This window comes from Corvus cornix, chromosome 5 (genome assembly GCF_000738735.6).
Source record: "Corvus cornix cornix isolate S_Up_H32 chromosome 5, ASM73873v5, whole genome shotgun sequence".
In the NCBI taxonomy this organism is placed as follows: domain Eukaryota; kingdom Metazoa; phylum Chordata; class Aves; order Passeriformes; family Corvidae; genus Corvus; species Corvus cornix.
In genome coordinates, this window is record NC_046335.1 from 11,174,043 (window position 1) to 11,201,891 (window position 27,849).

The 27,849-nt window shown below is 38.4% G+C and overlaps 2 long non-coding RNA genes across 3 annotated transcripts in view; one reads left to right on the plus strand and one right to left on the minus strand.

Annotated features, from left to right (window-relative positions):
- LOC120410027 overlaps positions 1 to 27,849 on the plus strand; it is a 270,677-nt gene that overhangs the window by 223,246 nt on the left and 19,582 nt on the right. The window contains exon 13 of the long non-coding RNA XR_005601950.1: positions 15,972 to 15,996. This is a non-coding gene — a long non-coding RNA (uncharacterized LOC120410027). The remainder of the gene's footprint in view (positions 1 to 15,971; positions 15,997 to 27,849) is intronic.
- LOC104686548 lies at positions 1,230 to 27,775 on the minus strand. Of its 2 annotated transcripts, XR_005601951.1 has the most exons (4): positions 27,665 to 27,775; positions 23,535 to 23,635; positions 3,233 to 3,493; positions 1,230 to 1,659 (listed from the first exon to the last, which is right to left on the minus strand). It is a non-coding gene; the product is annotated as an uncharacterized LOC104686548 (long non-coding RNA). The 2 variants fall into 2 exon arrangements; XR_751363.4 differs by lacking the exons at positions 23,535 to 23,635; positions 27,665 to 27,775 and adding an exon at positions 20,635 to 21,021.

Genomic DNA, 27,849 nt, shown 5'->3' on the forward strand with positions numbered 1-27,849 from the left:
TGATATAAACCAGTGTGATTTAACAAAGTTTGATTGTAAATAGGACAGTAGTTTAACAAGATTTGGTGGTAAGGTACAGTTGATAGGGTCAGACAAAACTATCACAGGCACCCTCCCGCTGAGTTTTGAAGTTCAGAAAGGATCCCCTTGCTTTCTAAACCCCTTCTCAGAAGGGAGTTTAGGTGCAGCTGAATCCAGCTTAGTCCCAGACTTGGTCAACAGTTTATGTCTAAAGGATTATGTGTGCACATTCAACCCTTTATATCACCTAGCTGAGATTTCAAAGTTTCAACATGCTTCTTCCCAAGTCACTTACTGAGTTATCAGATGCAGTAAGAGTTCTCTTTGAGAAGTTACTTGAGAAGTAACCTTGTGTCTACTCCAGGTGAGATCCTGGCATGCAGCCCACTTCTGTGCAGTAGACCTCAACGGGTCCCACAATTTAAGAAGTAAGGTAATTGACTCATAGCTGGATCTGTATGTCAACTGCAAATGTTTCTTCCAAAGTTGGCTTGACTCAGACCTTGATTAGGTGGATGCGTTGCTCTAAACTTTGGCTATTGTATTGCTATCTGTCTCCCCAAAAACCAGCTTGAGTTGGAGAGAGCTCTCATGACCAGACACACCATTACAACCAGTACTGGTGGTTACCACCTGTTGCAGTGGGGATCCTGCAACACGCATATACCAAACCAGGAGTCCCGTGGAAAGGAAATATATATGGACAGACAGATTCTTGCTAGCTGTTTCAGAGATGTTTATTTCTCCAGCCGCATGGCCGGAGCTCTGCCCAGGAACTGTTCCAGTCACGGGACCAAGGGTCCTTCTGCCCGCGCAGGGAACACAAACCAACCAATGGGAACGAGGCTGAGCAGGGGCAGGGAAACCCCGTGTCTGTGCCCTCAGGGCCCCTCTCCCAGGGCTACATGGCAGGGGAGGGACCCCAACAACCACCTGAGCAGATTATGGGATATAATATAGGATATATACAGATATATATGGGAATGGGAAGGAGAAGCACACCATTACAATATCCTTTGCAAATCTTGAAGGCCACATCTCAGTGCCTTATTATTGTCTGAGCTGAGTGAGAAACTTGACTACCATGTGGATTCAATGCCTTCCCAGCCTGCACAGTGTGAGTGTCACCTTGTCCCATCCTGAAGGAATCCCATTATGTCAAAGAGTGGGATGGGAGACTTGGATGTGTAAAGAATAAAGGCGTAGGGTCTATTTGTCAGACCTTCTTTATTTGAGACATAAAAGTACTCTCTGATGGGGGACAGAGACCGTTAGTCATAATATGCAATTTTATTGAAACCACTCAAAGGGCATCGGACAAATGAAATAAAGAAGCAAATACAACAATTAGCAACAGATTTACAGAAGTTACGTAAATGCACATAAATGCCACAAGAAACAAAATCTTCAATAAGCACGGAAAACTTTAAAGTGTTGGAAACATTTTCCTGGAAAGATGACAAACGGATGTTTCAGGCCTGGGTGTTGGTGGGCATGCCACACTTTTGTAGATCACGTGATTTAGCAGGGATTTTCTCATGGTCCTACATTTGTCCTACTTGGCAACACAGTGCTTACTCTCCACTTTGTCACCAACTGCACCTGTCAGGGCATCTTGGAAGTAGGTCTTTGAAGAATCTGGAATATTGATGAGAAGTGTATTGGGAGGAGGTAGATGTTTTGGACTGGTAGACGCTCACTTTGTCCCACAATGTTCCCTTGACACATGGCCCAGTCCTGCTATACCTAGATGTCTAACTTCCCTTAGAAACTGAAAAGGGACTTTGACTACACTTCCCATTCTACTTCTTCATGTTTTCCTGCATTTCAGGTGGAATCCCACTTTCCTAAGGTTTACATACTAGTCTATCAAAATTTTGTTTCATTTTTGGTTTCCTTCTGCCAGCAATCCGTCATATAAACAAAGTAAAATAGTAGTGCCACTAATTATAGTAATAGCAATGCCAGTGCCTTTAAAGTAGCAATAATAGTTATCATTGGTCATTTGTTAGCTTTATGTTAACCCAAAGACAGCAGGAAGACCACCTTTGGACAGAAAAGGTGATTGTAAAGATCTGCAAAGTTGGAAAATGAGACATAAGGCCATTATAAAAATCTAGTCCAGCATCTTTTCATCTAAGGTGGATATACTGCTCATTAACAGAATCCCTCCAGTTTATCAGTGATCAGAACCCACAATAAAATACAGGAGCAGATTAGGAATAGCATTTTATCTCCTTCCTTGCAAATTTTTAAGAACAAGTTAGATAAATATCTCTGGGAAACCAATGAAGTATAACGCATCCTGCTCTAGTACTGCAGAAATGATCTCAATGGTCTTGGGACAGAGTGTCCACATTTAACATTAGTATGAAATCTAACATCTAACACGACAAAGCTACAAGATTCAAAACATTTGGAATAATCACCTACGTTGGAAATTCTAAACTTTTGGTGTTTTCTATCACTAATTCTTGGTTTTCTATGGTTCCAGGACCTCCCAGTTTCTTGCCATGAATTAAAGGAACCTCTCTAAGTCAAAATTGCTCAACTACGAATCATTCTAATGAGATTGTTCACTAATACAATCTCCACACATTTTTGATCATTTCTCCTTAGCATTCCTTCTTTCATGTACTCATCTTGTCTACAAGTATGGCACTGTCACTCCTCAGTTTTTTACAATTCTCTGCTTTCTGTAGCTTTCCTTATAAAGAAGTCTTCCTATTTAACAGGTCTATGCAACATTTTAGAGTTATCCTGTTTCAGTTGTGCTTACCAAGGATAAAAGAAAATCGAATTGATCTAACATTTGAGTTTACTCTGTTCATTAAAAAAAACTTGCATGTTTGAAAACAATGTCAAAGATGGGGAATTGAGTAACCATTTCAAACAATGCAGTATGGATGAGGGCTGTTTGCCAGCCCCACTTCTATTAACTGTCCCCATGGACCTTAATGGGAAGTGAATTATATACACTACTCCATTGTGGCAAATAAAGTAAAATTTCACATCAGAAACAAACAGAAAAGGCTTCAGGAAGAACATACAGATGTCTGAGAGAGATATTTTATAATCATGTCTTCCCTAGCAGGTCTAGTCCAGTCCAGCACAAGGAGGCTTTTCAATTACCCATTATCTCCCTAGCTGAAACTGATGCTTCAAAAACAGACCTACTCATGTTCTATTAAGTACATTTTTCCCTACTTACCTGAATTCTCAGAGTCAGGCATTACTGTCAGGCAGTAAGGAAATAAAATTTTGATAGCTGTCTTTTCCCCTTTCTACCAGCAGTGCTGAGCAAAAAGCTCCATCTTTTTTTTGCAGGAAAGCATCAGCTTCCTCTGTGGTTTGAGTCACAAACAGTTCCGACCCATATGCCATAGCTCTGGTCCAAAAGCTGTAAATTTTTGCTGCTGGGATGCTGTTGCTCTTTGGAAAGTTGTGTAACTGTTGTCTTCCAAAATTGTACCTGGAAATAAAAGCAGTATTTACTGAGAACCTTTCACAGGCACCACAGCCTGTCTGAGGAATCCTAGCATAATACAAAAGGATAATCTTTTCAGTGTTTTTGATGGAATGTAGTGGAACAAGATGAAAATTCATGACAATGTTGCATCACTATTGCCAGTAGCTATTAGCAAATAAGTCTCTGAGTTAATCAAACATAAAGTTAACTTCAGGCTAAGGACAAGGAGGAAAAAAAAAGAAATTTTCTTTACAATGTTTGTAAAATTTAAATTCAGGGTCAATTTAGTTTTGCAAGTAGCAAAAGCATGGGTTAGAAAATTACAAAGTTTTACAAAGGGATCAAGTTGCCCGTTGCCCTTGTCTGGTTTTGGGGTTTTTCATAGTGTGAAGCCTAAGTATTTTGTCTACACACATTAATGGAATTTCTCAGAATTTACAGTGTGCAGCAAGGACATTTCTTTCATGACAATGGAATATTAAATTTAACCTCCAGGTCACTCTTAGTTTACTGAAATCTAGGCACTTAGTATGTCATAATTTCACAGATGGGAGAAGAAGTAGTGTCAGATAAGGCTTCAGACTCAGTGATCTGGGGGTCCTAAGTATATCTGAATTGCCCATTACTCATAACTAGCATTTTTGATTCTTTGGTGTTTTATCTATTTAGCACGTATCAGTGAAGACTGTCTGGTCTGATAGATGCTTTTTCTTATTAATATTTTCTAAGTAGAAAATGCAAAACCTGTCCATGGAAGTCAAGTTTCCTGTGTATGGCCGGGTGACCTGCTGTATATGGAGATCTACAGATGAAACTGTTTTCAGTTCATGCCTCTGCTACCACATACATCAGTGGATGTGGAAACAGCAAGATAAACACAATAAAAAGCAAACCCCAAATATAAGCAAGGGTGTAAGCCTTGGCCATTCACAGTATTGAGCCTTTGGGAAACTGAGAGCAGAAGACATAAAAGTGTCTTCTGACACACTATTCCCCATGTTTTGATCATTACCCTGTTTGGAGGAGACAGTTCTTGACTGTCAGTCTTGTCTACATACCAAAGTGAGACTGGAAGGAGCGTTCAGTGAGATAACCTTTGTTTACACTGAGCCTTACAGACAAAAAGTAACTCAACTAGCAGCAGCACTGAAGGAGTTAGGTTTCGTATACATTTGTCTCTAGTGGATACAAGGGAGAGAGAAAAGAAATCCTGCAAATTTTCTGAGGTCTAATATTTGGTGTGCTGCTATTACCATGCCTTCCTTTTCATCACACCTTTTTCTCAGGAGATATACCAGTCATTTGATATTTCAAACCTCTTCAACCTTCTGGCATATTTTTTGAGACTGATAAACAGGATAAAAAGTTACCAGGAAGGGTAAGGGCTATAGGGTACCTCTACAATGGCTGTTTCCACAAACACATGAAGGACATGATCTCACAATTATCACACTATTAGGAAATCAGGATAAAAATGCCACACTATTCCACAGAAATGGTAAGCTCTGCCCAGGACACAGCTGTCACTGGGATGAGAAGGGAGCAGAACAAAGAAGACATGGTGGGAAGACAGCATGAAACTTCCCCTGGCCTTGTTTACACCAACACAATGTGCCCTCCAGTTACACCGGCATAACAGATGTTCCCTAAAATAAATGGGTTTCAGGAAAGGGATGGAGATTTTTAATAGGAGCAATGCATTTGGGAGCTAGGCATGACTGTGGGACTGTGTCAGATTCTGTTTCTGGCTCCATGCCTGAGGCAAACCCTGGCACTTCTCACTCAGTTTGTGGCTGTGACACCCATCCAGCTGGTGTGAGAGATCTTCCAGTGCACGACAGAGCAGAACAGCTGATTCTGGTCAAGTGCTGTAGAGATTTTTGTCTCTGGCTCACTGGAACAGGGACATCACATTCCTGCCATACATCTTCTGAGGGTGAACTGTTGCTATGCCTCTGTGACAGGGGAAACAAACCACCATCACTCCTCTGCTCAGTCTACTGATAACCTTGTGTGGCAGCAAGTCAAGAAAAGAGAAACTACAACCAGCAGTAGACTTGCCTTGCCTTTCTCTGAAAGTGAGAAGAAACTGAGCAGGGAGGGACTGCACATTTTTCCTAGGGCACAGATGAGCTTCCTAGAAGGTGCCTGAGTTTGGTACAGAGCAGATTACAAAAGAAACCTGGAGAACATCCTCTCTGAGTGATGGCAGTTTGCACAAAGCTGAATAATATCTCAGAGAAGCAAAGTTTGTTCACAAAGAAAATATCTGCTTTTGCAGGGAAGTCACAGACAACTAAACTCAATGGAAGAGACAGAATTAATCTGCTGCAAGTTAAACCAAAGCCCAGAGCCATTTGAAGTATGAAAGGGTTGAATTGACATCAGGGGCTTATCGAGAAACGAGTAGTTGCTTAATAACAGAGGCAAGAAAAAAAAACACCAGAAAGAGCCAGGAAATTTTTCTAGGAGTGTCTGCTATTTTTCTCCCCCATCACAGGTAAAATTACCTATTTGTAAATATTTATTTGATGAGTGGCACCTAATTAATTTGATTAAAACCATTCCTAATGTGCACCTGACTGGAAACTCGGTCAAAATTATAGCTCTTGTAAAAGTTGAAGAATCTGTTGTGAAGAACAACCCTTGAAATTTGGTGACACTTTTTGAATACTTAGATAGCTATGTAGCTGACACTGAAACCTCCTTTTAGTGTTGAAAAAAACCCCTGGTAATAACTTTGATCAAAAATAAAGGATGAAATAGACTTTTTACTTGAAACCAAACTAAGGTTCACGTGAGCTGTCTTTTTATTTGGGTCCCAAACCCTAGCAGTTTATGGCAATGAAGAAATTTTTGGCTATACACACTTATGCATCTTAGAGGTATAACATATGAGTTGTTGCTCTATTTTCTTCCTGCTCCCTGGCAGGATCTGCCATACTTCCATAGTATGCTCCAGCAATTCAGGTATCATGACTATCCTTCCAGCCACAAAGGTATTGCTACTCTGCTTGGAAGAAACTATGAGCAATGAATGACGTTTTGCTCAGAGTACAAAGATGTACATGACAAAAAGGCAGCCTGTGGTGATGATGAGTTAATAACACTTGATGAAGACAGAAGTAATGGAACCAACATGTAATAATGACCCAAAGCTGCATAGCAAGCCCCACTACATCTGGCTTTTGTCTGCTTGAAGAGAGCACATCCTTGGGCTCCTGATGTACTTTTTATGAAGTTAAATTCTTGGTTTCAGCTTCTAAGATCCTTCATTAGCCGTTATGTTCTCATGCCTCTGATTTCCTTCCCCTTTCCACTGTGTTGTATCAGCACTCATAGCCTCACATCCCTTTAATTACATTCCCTCACGATCACCTTATTGGTGTTATACTTTTTTGAAATTATTTTGTCCTTTCCTTCCTACAGACATATCAACACCAAAACATACTTAAACCATCATGGCAGATGCATACACACACACACTAACATCACAACTTGTCTCTCCATGCTTCTTTTTGCTTTTTTTTCTATATTTTCTTGGTGTCTGATCTTTCTATTGCTCTGCAGATGGATGTCTGGGTTTTAGTAAATATAAAGGGTGCAGAAAGACCACAGCTCTTGCTATAAAAATTTTGGAAATTTATTGGAAAAAAAATGGGCTGAGGCCTCAGAGGAACAATGGAGCTACCCTTTCCCTGTACCACTGCAGCACTCCAATCACTGAATATCTAACTACTAAGTGCCCCAGTTAGGAGGCTTCCTTCAGTCCTCCTAAAATCACCAGAGACACAAAAATACCTTTGCAAACAGTGTTTCAGGACACATCCTGCTTTGAATTCCTCTTAATGAATCCATTTCTTTCCATCTGCTCTATATGTGGGGGACAGGTTGGGGAGTTCAGCCCCCTAATGATGATCAATATGTACAATATGAGCTTCAGGTCAGTAGATGGCAATCTTCTTGTCATCCTAAAAATTCTGAGAGCTCATGGAGTTGGTTTGCTTTGAAGCCAGCAGAACTGGCTGGTCAAAAGAAGAAGGCATATTTATCCCACCAGCCACTAAGCTCCTAAGGATATTCTTCTGTTATTCTGTGTTGCAGTTCATCCAGATACAACTGGTGCCACATGTCCCCCAAAATCAGAAATACTCTGGGCACAGGAATATGCTGATTTTGAACGTTGTACAAGGTACAAATTACATAATACAAAATTACTATTAATAATAATAGCAGGAGCAGCATACTGTTCACATTATATCCCAGGATACCAAATACTGTGGTTACAAAAAAAGGAAGATCTGTTTTCTTCTTGCTAAGAACATTTAATTGAAGATGAAGAAAAGAATTGACAGGGTATGAAAAATGTAAGTGCAATAATAATTCTTTGTGATATATTGGATGTCTTTGTGGATGTGAAAAGTGTTGTGTAAACTGAGAATTTGCTATACTATAAGGCAATGGGTCGGAAAGAAACCCATGGAACAGCATTGCTGAAATTCAGAGAAAGTAGTAAAATTTTGAATTCCATGATGCTTTGATCTAAGTTAAACCTTCTTCAATAATTGTGGATCTACATCACCTGAGCCATATGGCAGGATTCAAGAAAGTGGAAGGTAATAAAATAATAATAATGCTTTCATCATGCTTGACTGAAAGCTGGAGGTAGACTGAAATCTTTTTAATTGCCTTTTGATATTTAATTTGATTACTTGATCAAAAGATTCTGGGTTGACTCTGATAGTGCCATAACTTGGCTTTAAAAGTTCTTTGTATTGATGAGACTACTAAAAGAAAATATCTTTTCTTTTAGTAGAAAGATAAGAGTGCATATATAAGAAGCTAGCTTTGGTACAGAGGTAGGGATGAAAATTACAGAACCAATTTATGCATGAATTTACAGTGCTTGAGCTTTATTGCTCAGTTGCAGGTGATTTGAAGAAATTTTTTTCATTGCAAAAATTAAGTTGGAAAAATGCTTCTGTCTGGGTTTTTTGTTCATTGTCATCACACCTCTCAGGCCCAGTGGAAGAATTTTGTGTTTACTGAACAGACTCCATTGGACTTTATACAAATGTAAAATCGATGTGGCTGGAAAAGCATGTTCTTTATTAGTGAGCTGAATTCACCTGCAGGAGCCATGGGATTAAAGGATCTATTTACTGTTAAGAAATAGATAAAAGGAGGTAAAAACCCAGAAGTATTTCTGTGAAGCACATCCACCTACAGCTGGTCAGTGTTTTGTGATGGCTGCTTCCTCTTTGGAAAGTTCTGCTTTCAGTTTGGTTTCCCTGGGAACAATATGTAAGAAATAGTCTCTGTTGGGCTGTCTAGAGGCTTGACTTATTCATCAAAATACCCATGTTATTCCCTTGAGACACAAATATATTCATATCCAGAGATAGCTGATATCCACTGGCCTAGCTCATAGAAAGGTTTAATTTTAGCAAAAAACCAGCTGATCATGTTGCTCCACCACTCAGATAGTTGTTTTTCTACTTGGTTTGTAATACAAAATTATAACAGAGGGGTCCCAAAATTCTGTTTTCAAGATTAACCACTTCAGGAAGTGGGTGTTTTCCTCCCAAAACCAGACGACTTTTTAAAAAAAACCCAAAAGAACCTGTTTATTTTAGCTTCTTTTGCCAAATGAAAAAAAAATCAACAACCCCAAAAAATCATTGCCGATAGACTAAACTTTTCTGGTCTAGCTTGAGTAAATATTTTTGATGTAAAAATAAGCAGAGAAATAATTGTCTGACCTTGAAACTTTGTTAGAATACCTATGGAGAGCGTCACTTGTAAGGACTTAGATAAAACTGTTCCATTAAAAAATACAATCATTTCTGATGCCATTTCGCTTTCAAGCAACCTTATAAGGTGTTATATACTTATATACTTATATATTACCTTTAAAACCATATAAAGTCTGACTATTCAAATTCATGGGGCTGATGTAACACCACTGATTCCCAGCCATGTTTTGCACTGGTGCACAATAGGCTCTAATCAGGTAATGCTACTAGCAAAGTGAGCTCCTGTCTTGTCCATGAACTTGCCAGAGTTCAAAGTTCTTCAAGCAGCCGTTGGAGATGATGAATGGCGAATGGTGTTCATGCTCACTAAATCTGTTACCAAACTGGAAATTCGCTTGGAACAAGAGTGTTAATTTTTGTGTGAAAGGGATGTCTGAACTGAAATGGCAAAATCTAACACTTCTAGATATTGGGCATCCTGGGGCCCCCTAAGTCCCTAGAAGTTCTGAGTGATAAATACTTCTTGCAAGACATTGAAGGAAGATTATTGCAAAACCTATTGAAGTGTAAAGACTATCACTGATTCCAACAGGCATCAGATCAAGCTCAGTGTGAATGAGTATCAGAGAAGGTCTACATACAATTTGCAGGCAGAATACAAGTTTTTCTGCCCAAGACTTGAGCCAGTTGGATGTATGACAGCCTTGAACTGGAAGCCATGTTACTGCATTTACAGTGCTGAGCCCAAGCTAAAGCCCCTGCTGAAAGACAGAAAATATCAATTTGTGCTCAGCAGAGAGCTCTGTCCAAGGATGTGTAGCATGAATGCACATATGCTCAAAGCTCAAACAGAATGATTTCATGCTTGCCTGCAAAAGACCACGTAGAAAAATGTCCTGAAAGGGGAAGAGCATCTCAACTCTGACGTGAACACTCACTCACTCACTCTTCTGGACCCAGGGAAACTGAGGAAAACAGACGGGCTCTTTCCTACCAATATTTTTCTAGTTTGTTTCTTAGATGGAAAGAAAAGAGATAGCAAGAGAGTTCTGTAGATGAAAAAACCCCAATTAATGTAATTAAATTCCAAACCCACAAAATTATCAACTTTCACTGGCATGAGCTCTGCAAGCCCCCAAACAATACTTTAAAGTGTTTAATTTTTTCACATCAATTTTAATTAAGCTCTCATTAGGCTCTTGTGCCCCTAGAATTTGGCAAACAAAAGAAGCTGGCTTGCCCAGCGAGTTTCCCAAGCTTGCACAGCTCTATTCCTAAGGAGATTTATCGCATTTTTTTCCTCCTCTTGAAAGAACCTTACATGAACCAATTCAAATGAAAACCACATGGACTAAAAAAGACTTCATCATGCCAGATACCTTTTTATATCCAAAGCAGTGAACTTGTAGTCAGTTTGTCCTTTCATGTGTTGTTTTTTCTGGCTTTGGGACCTAAGAATGATTTTTTACTACGTGCAGTAGTAAAACAACATATTATGCAATTCTATTTTTCAGGGAGAACACTATGTAATTCATAGTCTTTGCAATGCCACATTTTCTGTTCAACAAATACAAAAAGTGGCTTCTCTTTCCCTTGTGGGCAGACATCTAGAAATTTGTGTTCAGCAAATGGTATTCCAACTTATTTATTTGGTGTTTTGGAGTTTTAACTATTTCAAAAGTGACTGCATAATGTAGCAATAAGCAGCTTCCAAAATGTATTTTTATCTCTGTCATTCAAGAACCTGGCACATAAGAGGGTTGATATCTTTTATCCTTTATTCCAGTCAAAAAATTCAGGTGAAGGCACAACATACTATGACTAGCTTGCAGCCCAACAGATCTGATATATGAGGAAACTCTTTCCATAAAATGCACATGATGGATTAGCAGCTGTGTTGAAATAAGTCGTTGGCAATGTACTCACTGGGATGATTTTGAAGATTTTGCCATCTTCCAAGGAAAGCTTTCAGAATTCTCATATTTTCTGAAGCCAATCTCCGAAAGAGTTAGTTAAAAGTACACTTTTAAAATTGATGCTTTTGTTTTTTAACTTGAAACAGTCATAATTGCAGAAGACTAGCACTCTAACCCTTCTATGGATTTATGTGGTGCCTAGCATCTCTTCTGCATGCAACTTGGTAGATGTGTGTTCACATGATGGATACTTAGATATTGATTTTCCCAAACCAAAGCTCACAGCTAAAGAATAATCTTTAATGTGTAACTGGTAAAATTTTCCGAAAGAATTCACTTACCTAGAACTTAGAAATTTGTTAGAACTTTGAAATGTGCTGATAAGGAAGATATGATTAGACTAAAGTATGTCTTCTTCTCCTGCTCAGCAGTGGTGCTAAGACAAAACACAGCTGAACCTCCTCCAAGTCATGAAAATCCATTTGCAATCTTTCCAGAGAATTTCATGGAAGAATAATCCATTTTTTGCTATACAACAATACTACATCAGGATCAGGAAACCTTTGGGTTCTGGCTTGATGGAGCCTGGGAAGTGTTGCTGTACACATGGCCTTCCACTATAGTCTTCTATACATGTCTAATTTTTGTGTCATGGCCCTTCTGTTTAAAGTGTGGGTGGCTTTGAAAGGGACGATCAAGACCCTAGAAATAGCTGGTGAAAGAAAAAGTCCAGACCTTCTGCAGACTGGTCAGGATTGAGAGGTAATGAGCAGTGATGTTTGAGATGTTCACTGAAGATATGTCCATGCCTTGCCCTGGAAAGAAAAACACTACAGCAGTCCTTCCCTCTGCATCTGGATATCCCAGTTCATCCCAATTGACCTCCAGTTCATCCCAACTGAGAGAGACATCAGTGGCAAAAAAGATAATTAGATTGAAAATAGAGCAGGCTAGATTGTAAAGCATGCAAAAGGGATACCATGAGACACTGTCACCTTCAACCACCAGGTCAGCACTCCAGACACAGCTGACCTTGGCTGCAAGAAGGCAATGTCTGTTGCAGTGGAGGTTTTTCCAGATTGTCTAGGGAGATATGATCTATGATTACCTTATATGTGTTTGTTGGGACCAGAATGTTCCTCCAGTATGGTTCTGGAGATCCTGATGATGTTAAAAACCATGAAAAGGACCAGTCAGTAACAGGTTAATGTGTGAGAAATAGAGTTCACAATTCCTGTAGCTTGCTGGCCATTTCCTCACAGCAGGAAGACTGCTGAAGAGGCTATGCCTTTGTCCTGTTTGTGGTCATGCCAGCCTAATGTTTCCTTAGCCCCAAATGCTTTGGAATAATACATTCTAGATTGAATCTACTGGATCTTGTAGCAGTTTGTACCTTCTAAGCAGACATATCACAGCTATCAAGTTGGGCAGGGCTGTGCTCAGGCACAAGTAAGAGGGAGTGCTAAGCACACCACACCATGTGGCACAAAATGAATTTATGGCCTGCCTTGTCTCTGCTTCTTTACTTTAAATAATGCTCTTGTGAAAAATTAGAAGATAAAGAGTAAGAGGACATATAAAAAGAGATGGAAAAGATGCTCTTAACTTTGCATTTTCCTCTGGGTGGCCATAGTGCCAGAAAGTTTATGATAGAATTGAACAACCTTTCCAGAAGACAGAGGGGTGTTTTGCGGTCCCTCTATTCATGAACTCATATTCTGCTAGCTCTTTGCACTAATCCTTCCAATTCAGATGGTATTCATAACTTGTCTTGCATGATCTTCCTTTCTGAGGATTCCCTCACATCTGTTCTCCTTGAGGAATATTCCTTTTGGCTTGAGTTTCCAGTTGGAGCTTTTTCGTCTTCCCCATAAGTATCAAGCCCCATAGACATCAGTGACATAAATTCCTGTGGCATTTAGTAATGGGGGAAGTGTACTGACTATATAGTCTAAGTGAAGAGAATGACTTAAGATGTGTCACATTAAATGCTCTAAGAGAAAGCTGGTTTAATAATCTTCTATACTGTGCTTACACAAGGTACGATGGCTCCTGGCATTATATGAGACTTGAATTAATTGCTGTATTTGAAACAATCTGATAAACGCAAATGTGAAAGACATTATTACTCACCCTTCGTACTGCAAGCATCATCTGCTACACTTTAGATCAGAGTGGAAACCAACTGAGTTCGGTTGGCTTTCACTGTTCAAACACACCAGGACAAGCAGACTAGGAATCAACCAAAAAAGGAACAGAGGAATCAGTACCTCTTTACTTCCTCTCAGTGCTGTTACACTTCTTGATATTGAAAGTCCCATATTCTTGTTTTAAATCTGTATATTACATCATCTCCACTGTAATGTATGCCTGTGATTTCAGGAGTACAGGCAAGTTTGGAGGATCTTTTGAAGCAGGTTATTTACTCAGTGATATTTCCACGGTTTTGTGTTGTAAAGATCTCCATACTCTTTCAGAAGCTTTGGGAAGTTAATCTGACCAAAAAACCAAAATGACTTCTGATTGACCTCTACACCTTCTGTCCACTATTTGTTTTGAACTCTCATAATTCATGACATGTCCCGTATTTTGCCTAGATACGTGGTACAGTTCCTTTTTCCTAAGCTGAGTGCAATTTTTTGGATCAGACTGCTGCTGTGAAGTCTCTATGTTAATTTCGCATTCACCTTCTGGAAATATTTAGCAATATTTAAGTAAAATTTACTCTGAATATTCCTTTTTGCAAGACAGGCTACAAGAATGCTTTGTGGGTGAGCCTGGATGAACACAGACCAAATCATTTAATTTGGCAAAACAGAAAGATTTTCATAGAAAGTTGGTTGCCTGCCTCTGCTTCAATATAATATATGTACTATGTTGCTGTAAGATGCTCAGTAAGCCACTTTACAAGTTTAATGCTACACTCTCAGTTAAATGCTTTTTCTTCCTAGTTTTTGTTCTTTTTTGGAACTTGTTTAACGAAAAAAATTTTCATCCCTAAGTAATTGAAAGGGATAGTCTGTGTCTTTGTTAACTTTTTGGTTCAGCCTCAGTGGAAAAATAATGCAGATGGGAAAAGAACATTAGAGATACTATATGGCTGAGACAGTTCAGGATTTCTCCCTCCAGAACCTATTTCATATTTGCCAAGGAATTCACTGCCACCTTTCAGTATCTCTTTCTATCAATCTGAGAACTGTTCCAAGACATCTCCCAGGCTGAGAATGATAGAGATGCTCTGCTCACTGGCAGCATTAAGAAATTATGTTCTTTGGCAGACACATCATCTTCCAGTATAAATCTGTGGACCAGGATAGACATGATGCCAGAGTAAAGAGGCTTTCCCACCATCTGGGAAAGCCTGTTACTCTGCCATTCTTGGTACAGCTGGATTTTAAGTTGGTCCCTATATCTTTAGGAAGCTGAAAGAAATAGAGACAAGGGCAAAGAAATCATTGCCTAGACTGAAGGGCATTTCTCAGGGTGACTGGACTCAGCAGATCACCTCACCAATGCCCCAATGAACTATGCAGACAGTTTTTATAGCTGTTGTCCAATGGCTGCACCAAGAGAGGGACTGGAGTAATTCCAGACTAGGAATTTTTGAGGGCTGCCATGTAAAGGAGATGGTAAACTTTTTCCACCAACAGATACAGAAAAACTTGCAGATAAAACAGATGGTTTTTATTTGCCCAATATGCCCTGCACAAACTGAATTAATTCTGACCATCTGACCCCTTAAGGTGGCTAGAGGGAATAATTTCATTGTGCAAATTCCTTGTTAAAGCTTTGCAGTTAAATTTTGTGTGTGAAATAAAAGTACATCTGTGTTTAATTCTACAAGTTTGCCATACATTATAACCTCAGAAGAACCCCTCAAGATCATGCAAATTAAAAGCAAGTATGCAGATGATTTGCATACATGTTTTTCTGGGTTAGGCATTACATCGGAATGCATTGGCAGTGAGTGGCTGTGACTGATGTAACACAGCATTACATTTAATGTGCTGCATTATACAGTTTTATGCACAGTAATGTAATAATTAGTTTGTCAAGATATCACGCTCAGTTCAAATTTAAATAGTGTTGCTCTCTGCTGGCTAGTCTTGTGAACTACATATTTGTTAATGTGAAAACTGCCCATTAAATTGTTCTCAGAGGCAGAATTTCGGGTGCCGTTCCAACAGCTGCTATCCAAGCAGAGTGATTTTGTGAGAATCAAGGAAGTACATGCAACAACAAATAACTTTGATCACATTCACTCTTTTCTCTGGCAGGTGTTATTAAAAACAGCCTTAAAGAATTAGCTCTCATTCTACAGAATTTCTGCGAGGGTTCTCATTAACCCATCTTGTATTTTCACATTTCATCATTCTTCATGTTCTTTTTTATTCCCTCTTCCTCCTGGATTTCCCATCTCCTGAATAAATATTGTGAAGAGTGATATTAAAGGATGCTTCTCTTACTCTTACAAAAAAGGTAGCATCCCAAACTGCATTTTTTTGAAGAAAAGGAACTAGTCAGCACATTAAGCATGCTCTGATTTTACCACTTGGACTGAAAATTTAGGAGGATTTTTTTCTCTGGTTTCTCTACCAAAACCTGACTGAGATCTAGAATACTCATGTGCAGTGCCTAGGTATTCATCATGTTTGCAGGTACAATCCTATATGCTGGGTGAACTGCAAAGCTTAGGAAAATATCAGGTCTTTTAGTAGCAAAGAAGGATTTTGGTTTGCCCTTGGGCATCTAAGTCAACTTTAATCACTGCTGAACTAGTCACTGACATCTTGTTTTTCTTATACACAGGTGAGGAGCCTGGAGAGAAGACAAGGTAAAGAGACCATGCAAACCATTCTGTAGCACAGAGCAAAGAGTGATTATCTTTTTCTCTGACCCTCTATCATAACCAGTGCACAACAGAACAAGTGGAAAAAATTAAAATTTGTCAAGAAGTGTGCATGTTATTCACACTGATCATAATGTTTAACCTGGTAATCTTGCAAGTTTTGCTGATTCTGCTCTTAGAATTACAAGCTCTGAGAGATATCACCTTTAAGTTATTTTCATCCCATTTAGCTAGGATATGTATCATAACTCACTTAACTGTATGTATCACTTGTTGACTGTATAAAATGAATACCATACAGTTATCCTAGAAAGTTGTTAGATGATTATAGATAAGCAAAATTTTCAGCATAATTACTGAATAATATTTACATGGGATTTTTAAAAAAATGTGAATTATATAATTTACTTCAATTCTACATTTTAAATTCAAATTTTATGATCTATGGCATAAGTCTTTCCCTGGTTTATGTTTTCAAGTACCAAGAACATTACAATCCAGATCTTTCATATCTGATCCTATTTATGACACTAGCAAAAGCTCCTTGCTGTGTTTACTTCATCACAGATGTGCATTGTAGGAATTTGAAGAGATATTCAGATACCTCTTGGTCTATTTCTCTTTCCAAACAGACAATCCCTGCAAGTCTTCTGATTTTAATTTTGATTATACACACCAGTTGCTGCCATAAAACAAGTTAGTCTTGGCCCTGATGTTATAGGTTGTCAGGAAACATTTTATATAGAGAAACAATGAACAATGAGTATATGATATAACTTGTGGAAAAGTTGTGCTCCTGCAGTTTTCACTCAGACATTATTTCCACTTATTATGGTCTTTGCTGCCAGTGTTTTCCAAAATGGCAAAATCAGAACTCAAGAAGAAAATATGACTGAGGGACAACTTGTACTCATACAAGCCTGAGGGTGTATTTTGGGCTGTAAAAAACTTTAGCAAAATTTCAGTACATAATATTATGTGACAAATCTCAAACCAGGACAGGGAGTGTACCACATAATTTTACTTTAGTACCAATGAAAAGTAATTTAAAGGGAATGTTGGAAGACTAAGGTTGTCCTTAGAAAAGATTGTAGGGGTGTGAGATATCCAATTTTTTCCCCTTTACAGCAATCAAATAGTAAATAATTGTGATTGATTTTTTTTTTTTTTTTTTGGTAAAAAAATAGCTAACTCCCCTATTCCAATTCAAGAGTGTTCCATTTGACTAAGATAGCCTACGTTGGTCATTTCACCAAGGTTCCTGACTAACACGTCAGAGACACTGGTGTACCATGGCTTTTTCTGCTCACTGGCTACTGCCTAGGGGCAGCAGTGGTTCTCTGCAGTCACCTGCCTTTCAACCTTTTATACATCTTTATACTTTTTCAAGGCAGCTAGAGACTTTTTTGTTCTTTAAGATCAATCCAATGTAAAAAACGAGAGCACAGAGGAGCAACTGCATCTTTACCACATAGAAAAACCTACATCTCCACTATAAAAAGGCAGGTTTTGTCTTTATCCAGAAAGGATTTTGCTTCTGAAGAGGTCTTGAAATCCTTCTTTTTATAACTAACTAATTTTTATCTGCATTAAAAAAAAACCCCAACCCAAACCTAACAAGAATCACAAACAAACAAACAAACAAACATAATCCCCCACCAAACACATTTAATATAAGGAACACAGCAATTTGACTGTGATATAGTTTCATATAGGCATGTTGAACTGAGTTGATGGAAAGGGAAATGAACAATAGCATTACTTTCTTAAATAGATCTACATATTACCATGAGAAAACTAGTTAACAGGAAGCTAAAAAGGAGCAGCTAGAAGGACAATTTTTTTATAGCTTGCATGGAGAAAGTTTAAAACCACCACATCAGAGGATTGCAGCTAATGAACAGTGCTAATTAAACAGAACCATTCAATGAAAACAGAACCATTCAATGAAAACCCAACCACAAAATAAAAAGGATTCAGCTTCATGAAACAGCCAGATTAAAGAAGAAAGTAGCTCTTAAAAATACATCCTCCCAAATAGGTGGAAGTCATATATAATTGTGGGAAATAGAAAAGGGCAGGGGAAATAGAAAAGGGCATAAATGCTACCAAAGGAAGAGCAAAGAATACTAAAGATGGGGGAAAAAAAAGTTGTAGAATTTTGGGAACTTGTGAAGAGGCAATCTGCCAGATAATTAATTTTGTTCACAAATATCAAGGTGCAACACGATCACTTAAACAGGATGAAGGCATAGTAGGAAAGTAATCTGAGATCTTGGCATTATCTTCCATGATAGAGGAACTGTTTTAGAGAATTGCTGAGAGCAGACAAGATATCAATATGCTGCTTTGAATGCTGTGTATTTTGAATAGAATGTGTAGATCTGGACATTCCACACATTAGAACTGGAACTAAAGTAGGTAAAGTAGCTCTAGGAAAGGTATAGAGAAGAACAAGGATAACCAGAAATTTTAAGCAACTTCCACGTAAAGCAACAACAAAGAAAGGACTTTTCAACTTGGAAAGATCTATAAAAATATGAAGAGTGAAGTAATAAATAGGAAAACTGTTGAGCCTTTCCCTCTATATACAAGTGTGCAGACATGGAAGTTTCAAAGCAATAAAAATAAAAGTACCTTTCACAAACTTAAATATTTACATAACACAACTCATTGGCAGATTATGTTGAGGAGACAACAATTCCATGTAGGTTCAAAAACAAGCAAACAAAATTAGCAAAGAAATAAACAGATTCACAGGGCATACACTAACTAAACATGTCAGTCTGAATCAAAACATCAATTCAGGAAGTCCATGAACTTAAAGAAGTAGGGAAAGTATAGCAGGGAAATACAAAAACTAGAGTATATTAATAACTGAAACAGTTATTAAAAACACTTTTTATATTTATCAAATTGTCCATTTCTTTATCATTAACATCAGCAGAACTTAGTATCAACACTGCTGTTCTCCTGTATATTTGTTGTTCAATACAAACACCAGGAAAAATTTTGGTGGCTATGCAGAGTTTTTGTGGATGTTAACAAGCTTGGAATATTTGATAGTGAATTAGACACTGATGGCTTTCGTGTCCTTCAGCCCTTCCTTTCTCCTTGTCTTCCACAATGTTTTGCCAAAAAGAAATTTCTTTCTGAAAGTGAAAAATGATGCTTCATTTAATCCCAGATTTTGACTTGTTTTTTGCTTTCTTCTGTAGTTTTTGATTTAAATGTATGCTTTCTCTTAAATGTCTGTTTCCTACATAATTCAGTTTGTTTCCCAGCTCATTCAGTTTGTTTCCCTGAATAGAAGGCTTGCTTTGGAGTAGCTGAGGTAGCCTGCTACAGCCTCTTCCAGCAGGCACATGGAGCCATCTCCAATAGATTATGGTTAATATTGATAGATCTATTGCTGCCTCAGCGCTGACCTTGCACAGTGACCTGTTTTCCACTGTTAAGTTACATGTAGCTGGATCAGTTCTGCATCTGAAGAAATATGGTCTTGTGCTCATAAAATAAGAGAGATTATCTTTTAGCTCTTTGGAGTGCTCACTGCCTGACAGACTTTGCCTTGGACTCAGACTACCAAAACTTACATAATCAAAGGGAAGCAGAGAGCCCTCCACCTAGGAGGTGGAATGTGTACCTTCCCATCAACATTAAACCTTTTCCCCCTCCTCCTCCTGCCTCCTTATCATTTGCTTTGGCTGGGGTTGTACCCTGAGTTTGAAATGCTTCTTGACAGTCACCATTGCATTTTCTGGCCCAGCCTTGTAAATTCAGGCACTTATGACATTGGGCCATTTTATGCTGACAACCTGATGTAAAATGAGCTCCTCCACATGCAAGCAACCCTCAGGAGAGCAAGCTCCTTCCAACTGGCTTCATATTTTGTTTACTGAAGCAGTTTGATCGTCTCTGAGTTATACTCACATATCTTGTAATTTTTCAGTACTGCTTCTATTACTTTTGGTAATTTCAAAGTTTTGGGCCAGGTTAAATTTTCCTCTGCCAACAATCATCCTTTGAATTCTCTCTTATTAATATCATAAACCAATTTATATTATAGTGTTCCCTCTAGAACATTTCCAAATGAACAACATTCAGTTTGCCTTCTTTCTACCACACAGAGCTGCAGTTTCTTCTTGTGTCTCAAATTATTATAAAATTTATCACATTCTACAGAAACACTTAGCTTTTGTGAGTGAGCTTTTAAGATCTTTCGTAACTCTTCTAAATTATTACCACAGAAAATGGGGCTGGAATAAATCTTGTCCTGGAGCATCCTTCTGCCCCAAGACAAGAGGAGTTCTACCTGACTGAGCTGTTGTTTTTCTGAGACTGTAACAAACTGAGCAGGAGGAAGTTTTATAATGTCATTGATTAGAAGTTTATCTTCAGATCTTGTTTACAAGAATAGGGAGATCCCAGCTTACATAAATTGCTGCCAACCCTTATTTGATTCATTGCTTGTGTTCAATATTCCTGAAAAAAATTGCTGTTATGATTATTACATCCCCCACCCACACCGATTTTGAAATGGGATCAAGCGGCTGCAGTCCAGAACCTATTTCCTCCTACAGCTGAGCTGGTGGGCAACAGCTGGGTGCTCCTTTTGCTTACCTGTAGAAACAAGTTTGTTGCTCTGAATCCCGACTGATTCTTGGTGTTTTCCGCAGAATCCCAATTCTCGTGCCTTTCAGACACCTGAGCCTGGTTCTTCAGAATGTCTTTCTCTTGGCAACTCTTCTGTCTTGTTTCAGGAAGGTAAAGTTCTCTTTAGTCATAAAGGGGACAGATGCAGCTGGGACAGAAGCTCTGGAGCCCCAGTGGGCCTAACACCTAACTATTTTGCCCAAGTTGGGTGCCTATAACAGTTTCAAAAAACAGCATTAAGGCTCTTAGTACTTCTAGTCTCTGTGCTATTGCAAGCAGACTGTGTATTTGGCTGGATAATTTTTGTATCTCATTTGGCCTTGTCTTTTTCAGCCTCTTAGTTACTCAGAGAGACTTTACCAAGGTTTTTGTATCTGGTCTTACAGATGTAACACAGAGCTCAAGGGAGATGACATATTTTGGATCTGGTTTAGTCTTGGGTTCTCAGGGAAACGTTTACTTTTATGATTTTACTTTGTAACTCAATACCATTTTTATATTCAGATCTGAACTCTGCAAATGTTAAGGAGCAAAGCTTTCTGACTTACCCAAGAGGTGCAGCATAATTTTATGAACATTGAAGGTAAAGTTGTGAAAATAATTAAGTGACAAAGTCCATCCTAACCTGGATTCTCTCTGCTGATTAAATCACTAGACAAAGCCCATCTCTTTCACTCTGTAAGTACCTTCCATCTATCTGAATAAAATTTCTAGCATGTTATGCAGACTGCAGGAGTGAGGAGGGCAGATATACTGCAAAATCGCTGTAGTCTGGATGGATGAGCCTTTGCCTTCTTAACAGTGCTCACAAAGATCTTCTGTACTGTACCACTTTCTACTGCTGCACATAGAGTGTACATGCTAGATTCAGCACGAATTAAATAGAATGTCCAGCTTATGATCTAGCTGCCTTAGAGTTGTCCACCTTATGTGCCACTTGTAGGTCTCATTTTTAATATATGTTATTGTAGAAAAAAACAGTCCATAAAAAAAGTGATGTTCGTTTTGTATGATATCTTCATCAATGATCTGAGGAAGGATATACCCAGGGAAATTTGCATGTTCGCACCTGACATTAAACTTTTTTTTCAGATCATCAGATCTGAAAAAATAGGATAGGCTCTACCTGCCTGGTAGTGAAGAAGACCAGAAAGATATCACCAAACTGAGAGAATGGGCAGGTAGGAGTTGGTGGTTTTCAACTCATCAGTGTTGAAAACATCGGGTTAGCCATCAAAGGAACAGCAGTCTAGCCCACATTCACAGTATGCTGAGCTTTGAACAGGCACATGCAACCCTTGCTTCCTCCGGCTGCTATATCAGCCTTGCTGATCTGAGGGATGGAATGACAGTCTCCTGGCCCTATATCACTTATGGAGCAGCTCTCAGGGCTTACCCTCACAGTCAGTCTTCTAGTGGAACCCCATCTAGGCTTTCTTCCTGGGATGCAGTAGTACAAGAGATTGAAGTCCAGCCCACACAAAGACTTGATGTATCTTCTCCTCATATATCCTGCCATGTTCACACTGCGCAGTTTTACCATTATCCTTTATTACTGTAGGAGAATGGACAGGTGTTGCACATACTGGGTTGATTCATTTTCCCTTACAAATATTATTGTAGAGCCCTAAACCCAGTCAAGTGTCCATGCAGTGTACAACATAGCACAAAACTACACCAAAAAAGACTGAATTTTAGACTACTTACAGAATTATAAAATGTCAGACAAAAAAATAAGAAATGCTGTATGACAAGAAAGAGACATACTAAACACACATTTCCCTCTTTTGACAGACAGACAGACAACAGTAAAATCATCAGAGACTGTTGACAGTTCCTGTTGTTCATAATAATGACAGTGATCTTATTTTATTCTATTGCCTTGTCCCTCTGGTTCTAATAGATCTTCTTTGAGTATAAACTCAAATGACTTGCCAGATGATGTTAGTAGATTGTCTGATGTTGTTAGCAAGTTATTTTTTTACCTTGTAAATAATGTACTTTCTTTTTCCATGCCCCCTGTATGAGATCAACTCATAGTGCAATTTTCTTAACTTTTTCCTTGGGTGGCTGATAGCAATCAGGCACTTTGAACAATCTATGTAGGTCATTGCGAAGCTAATTAATCCTGCTTTTCAGGCTGAAAATTATTTTCAAGGAAATATGTTCTAAAACAGCTGTCCCAATGATTTTAATAGGTTCTAATAATATGCACATTTAGTGCCTTACCAGTATTTCTAAAAAATAAAATTGATTGCGATTCATTGACAAGATTGAAACAGAAAGCTGAGGGTTACAATTCTGGTTATCTATTTCCTAAGCAAAGGAAGGAAAATTGCAAAGCTAATCAGTTTCTGAATGATCAGTATAAAAGAAAACCAGTAATACAAGGGAGCAAAGGATAATAACTGGATTGGTATTTTCTTCCAAGAGGGAAGCATTTGAACCTTAGAATCTTAAGGAGGAATTATGTCAATGCAGTACCTTTGCCAGGCCCAACATGGGAATTTCTTCATCTATCAAATGCTTTTCTTGGTGTATCTGACTAAATTTTAAAGGTCTGTGGATTCAGGAAGCTATAGAGCTTGTGCTGGGTTTTTGGTTTTATGCCGGTACTGGATCATCGTTTTTAAATTTCATTTTTCAGTGAAGATCCTTTTCCTTCCTCAAAGTATTGGGCAGGGTGGTAAACGAGAAATTAATCTGTGCACTTCCTCACATGGCTGCTGCAAAAACTCTCTCCCTCTATCTGCTGACAATGGCAGCCTTGCCAAACTTCAGTTTACCCAGTGTTGGTTGCAGTTGCTTGTTGATATAAGACAGTCAATAGCCAAATTACATGTACACAACAGCAGCACGCAGCTTACCTGATACAATTCACTTGGCTTACTTCTTAGCAGATACATCAGGGAGAGCAATCGAAGCATTAAACGTGGCCTTCAACACAATAATAGATTGGACAGCCATCCTAGGAACCAAGACATTGTTCAGTCTGCATCCAACACAGTACCTCAAATAGTTCTTGGAGGCTGTGTTTCTCAAATTGTGCTTTATGCATCAATGGCAGTGTTTAATACATTGGTCTGTGAAATTTGAAAGAAACCACACATATTCCCTGTAATTCCAAGAAAACAGACTTTCATTTTGTAATAAATCAACGTTCAAACTGTAGCCTAATTTTAAGTTGCTTGTAAATGAAGACAATTGTGAGGACACTGTAGAGATGGTCTATGTTTTTCTTTTCCTGAAAACATCCTTAAAGTCATTCAATTAAACGAAGTTAAGAAACACTGGCCTGCAAAGTGGATCTTTAGAATCAAGCTGTCAGCAGGAATTACACCTGGAAATAAAAGTTGTATGTTTCTAGGTCAGACTGTCTGCGGTGTTGTATTCACAGATGAAAAATGAGTGTAAAGAGATTTTATATAAAGAATGAAACATATCTTTCCTGTCTTCTGACAGTGGCTCCCCCCAAAATGTTTGTTGGGGTTATGTTCCAAGCTCATAGGTAAATCCAGTTCTGAATCCATTCCTTCCTTCTGTCTTCACAATACCGGCAAAGGGAGAGGAAGGGAAGAAAAATTCAGGGGTATTTCAAGTATCTGGCATCACTAAACAACTTGAGATTTGATTCGCATTTTCCTTGAACTTTAATTTTCACAATCTGAACTGATAAAAGTTTGATTTCACTAGATAATTTTAGGAGGTAAATGAATCTTCTTCTCAAAGTGTTTCATATCTGAACAGATGTCCCAATCTTGATTGAAAAAACAACACTGGGGGCTGTATAATCAGACAGTCTGGACTCTGGCCCTTGCTCCCCCATCTCCAATTCTGAGCCCTCAATCCTCCTTCTCCAGAGTGCATTCCTGATGGACACATTTGTATTGTAGTTCTCTTTCAGGTGCTGTGAGTGCTGGTCCCCCTCCACACTCAGCCCTGATGACTGGTGCTTCTGATGAAGATGAAACCACATAAAGGGGCTTCTGTATGTTCACAGCTCTCCTCAGGCTAAATGTCTGCATGCCTGCCTACATTCCTAAAACCCTCAGAAATGTGAATCCAGTTTTCATGGTGTCATCCAACCTGTGCTTACAATTAAAGGCCTAAGCCCATGAGACAGACAGGATTTGAGACAGCTGCAGATGTTTCATCTTTTCTAGACAGGTTTATTCTGTCTGCCAGGTCACAAACTGGCATTGCACCTCTGCCATTTGCTCACTGTTTTGGGTGCTTCAGAGCCCCAGATTTGAAGGGATGCATCATTGTGTTTCTTCTTAGACTTGTGTCAGGTGAAATAAGTGGTCTGAACATTTGATCCACAATTTATGAGACTTCATTAAATGCAAGAAGTGTTAATCAAGGAGGGGGAAAAAGCTCTAATAAGCATTTCAGCATTGCTAATTTGCACAGATGGTTGAATTGGAGGGAATATGCAGAAAGAAAAGATAGATCCTGAACATACTTTGAAACCAATTTTTCACCCAAATAGAAATAATTTTGTGAAGCAGCCAAATACAAAAGTTTGCTGAGGCAGCAGCACAGAGGCCAGGTTTAGGCAGTAAACAATTGGGTGCCATTGTGATGGCAACACACTATTAAGAAAGATAATGAAAGAGTTTTAAAGAAACAAACGTAAAAAGCAGTTTTGTAACTCATATCTCTACCTTCTTCACTGAGCATAACCTTGGATTCAGTTTCTAGTGCACTACGTTTCAAACAGATGCTAGTGGTGAGCATACCACACTCTCATAAGCAGGACAAAGAGAACATAAATCACTTACCACCCTAAAATATGTATGGTCCCTGAAAAACTACAGGCTGTTTGAAGGGTTACAATTATGTCTATTGAAATAAGTGATATCCAGGCATGGGAAGGCTCCTAACTCTATTATAAATAGATCAGTCTTGTTTTCTTCCTCTATTGTATGACTGGTGAAAGGAATATGATAAGGTACACATCTGTAAAATTACTGCAAAAACAATTTTTGTCAACTGTAAACACATGTTCACTAACTACAATTAGAAATGAAAGAATGAAAAAGTCTTCCTAGTCTCAGAATTGTCCTTGTGCTGACCCAAGTGACCATGTCTTAAGTGGTGCCAAAAGCTGGTCTATCTACATCTAGAAAATAGTTTGGGATTTTTTTTCTGCTTTGTGCCTCCCTGACAGCATTAGAATATACATATGAATTATAGAAAATAATATTCCCTTCTAATTAAAAATGACTTAAGATTGCCTCAGGTGGTTATTGATTCAGAAGTTTTTTGTCTCTTTTGAGGAAGGTGTGGACTGATTTCTGCAGTGGCCTAACAAGCAGGATAAGTGGACTTTGCAAAAAGGGTACAGAATTCTTAAACTGCAATCACAAAGTAGCTGCAGTTTGAGTTTGTGGCATTAGTAAGGGATTACAATCAGTTCTTAAAGCTTTAAGGTTAATATATGGTTTAGTTGATATTCCAATGTCAGTACACTTGATTATACATGAAATTTATGTGCAAACACACACAATCTTGTAACTGTATTATAAATAGTTGATTCATGCATTGAGCTTTTTAATCATAGGAACTAGTGATAATTACAAGCATTCTAAAGCATAAGCCAGCATAATTCCATTGTAATCTTAGGAAGGAAAGTCTTGCCTTTTGCAAAGGCGGTAGCAAAATTCCCAATGCCTTCCCTAAACTGGACTTTGCTTTAATATAAAAAATGATTAGCAACAAGCTAGTAATTGTTTTTTATCTATTAAGTGGAACTGTTTAGTTTAACAGGACACACAATAATGTTCTTAGCAAAAGCTCCTTCGGTGCTTTTGGTGTATTCCTGGAGCACAGACCTGGAAAGCGTAGGTCAGATACCACATTGTGGGAATGAGCTCTTAGTCTGGGAACAGGACAGACATTTTCTGCTTCTTTAATGTGACACTTGGAACATGTTTTAAAGGGATGCTGAAATAGAAAATGGGAGTTCATTGTGTAGGTGAGAAAAAGCAGAGAATTACAAATGTGGTGAATGATAAAGGAGACTGTGGTGTGGTAGAAGCCAGGCAATGTATGTGACTGGCTACTTCTGTTTTTCTATTTCTTCCCTACGTACTGAGAAGCTGTACCATATCTCAGTATAGACCATCCTTTCTCTCCTTCAAAGTTATGTAAAAAGTCTTTATGTCATGCAAATTATTGTAGCGGTACATTTAATGTACTTTTAACTTCAGGTGATACTATTTGCAGATAGAAGAAGGAATTAAAAGTTACAAATAGTGAGCAAGCATCCCATGAGCAATTCTAGTATCCCTATTGCAATGAATAATTTGGGCAATTGTACTGTTTGAAGAAACATTATTTTTTTAAGTAGGTATTAGAAAATGTCCATGGAAAATGAGTCAGAAGAGTCATTATCTTCACCACAGACCTCCCTTACAGAATTAGTTTCAGCTTTCTGAGAGCAAAAAAAGGCCATGTGACTTAGTCATCCTACAAAAATTACTGGAGAAACTAGATTTTAAATACTGATATCACACACTGAAACGTTAGTGAGCAATCTATAAAACAAAATAGGTCTGGGAATGCTTGCAGGCACTGTAATTCAACCCACACTTTTTATTCTCTCCATCTCTTTTATTCTTTTATTGCATTATATTAAACTGAATGGATAATTTAAGCAATTAAAAGGCAAAATAATTTTCCTGGCCTAAGAAATTACATTGGTTTCCTTAGTCTTGTTAAGTTTTATGTCAAAATTCAGGTTTTTAGTGTTAGTGTAATATAGAAAGGGTTACATGGATTAGAAGGGCTAACATAAAATCTCCAAAAGATTAAAATATTTACTACTTGACAAAAGCATACATAATCAAGCTGGCACCTCCTTACTACAAATGCATGTTTAAAAGTTTAAGTTTGGAAAGGTTTTAAAGGATTACTTTTATTAAAATGTCTCAGGTTGCTAGAAACAGACCTCATGGTAGACAAACAATAAACAAGGTCACATACTTCCTACCTGTTGAATAGGGAAAAGCATGCCAGACTTCTTTGCCAAAAATCCCCTTTCGTGCCTTTGTTCTAAATAAACCCAAGGCAGCTCATTGCCAGAGCCTCTCTGCTTCCCGCACCCCCTCCCACTCCAGGCTTAAGATTCCATTTCTAGAAGCAACAGATAATTGGGGATCTTTTGAAATCAAGTAT